Source organism: Rhipicephalus sanguineus, chromosome 2 (genome assembly GCF_013339695.2).
Source record: "Rhipicephalus sanguineus isolate Rsan-2018 chromosome 2, BIME_Rsan_1.4, whole genome shotgun sequence".
Lineage (NCBI taxonomy): Eukaryota > Metazoa > Arthropoda > Arachnida > Ixodida > Ixodidae > Rhipicephalus > Rhipicephalus sanguineus.
Genome location: NC_051177.1, coordinates 28,947,294 through 28,948,039, shown reverse-complemented (window position 1 = coordinate 28,948,039; position 746 = coordinate 28,947,294).

Genomic DNA, 746 nt, shown 5'->3' with positions numbered 1-746 from the left:
TTAACAACGAAGAAAAGGAACCCAGATTTTAGTTAACCTCAACCATAAGAAGGCAATACAAAACGAAACCAAGGCAAGCATGAGGGCAGCCATTTATAATACAATGAAGCGTTTTAAAGAAGTGCTCTACTATTAGAGACGACGCAGAAACGTAACCAGTAATAGTAGAACCAACGCAAAGCTTGTATTGTCGAATCGTCGCCTTTTTTCTACGGGAGCAGCGTTCTCTGCTTCTGCAAGTAGTACCGCTCTTTTGCATTACATTTAATACTTCCCCTCCGAAAAAGAGCCGTCCCTGGCTAATTACGGACAGCTGCACAGTGACAGTGAGGCATTAGCAGGTCCATATGCACAATCTCATGCCTCGACATTGTTTGATTACAATAAGTCTCAAGCGACTTGACGGCGTATATGAAGTACGAGGCTTGCTAGACCACACGGTACGGGCCGTGGTACTTCGGAAGAAGTTTCGTAGACCGACCGGGGCCACCTAGGAGTCCAGAGACCAGGCCTGAATCTAAGGGGTATGCCGCAGGGGCATACCCACTAGCTCCCCTCCCAAAAGTTTGGTGGAGGGGGTGTTTTACCGACATGAATAATGAGCATAGGTGTTTTTCTCAAACTGTCAAGGCCTTCAGCAAGTGCACCCCCCCACCCCCTTCTGCTGAGTGCGCAGGCCGCCGGCGACGGCGGCGGGGCGGGTGTGCGCGGAACAGACGGCGAAACGGTAGGCAAGCAGACGCGGA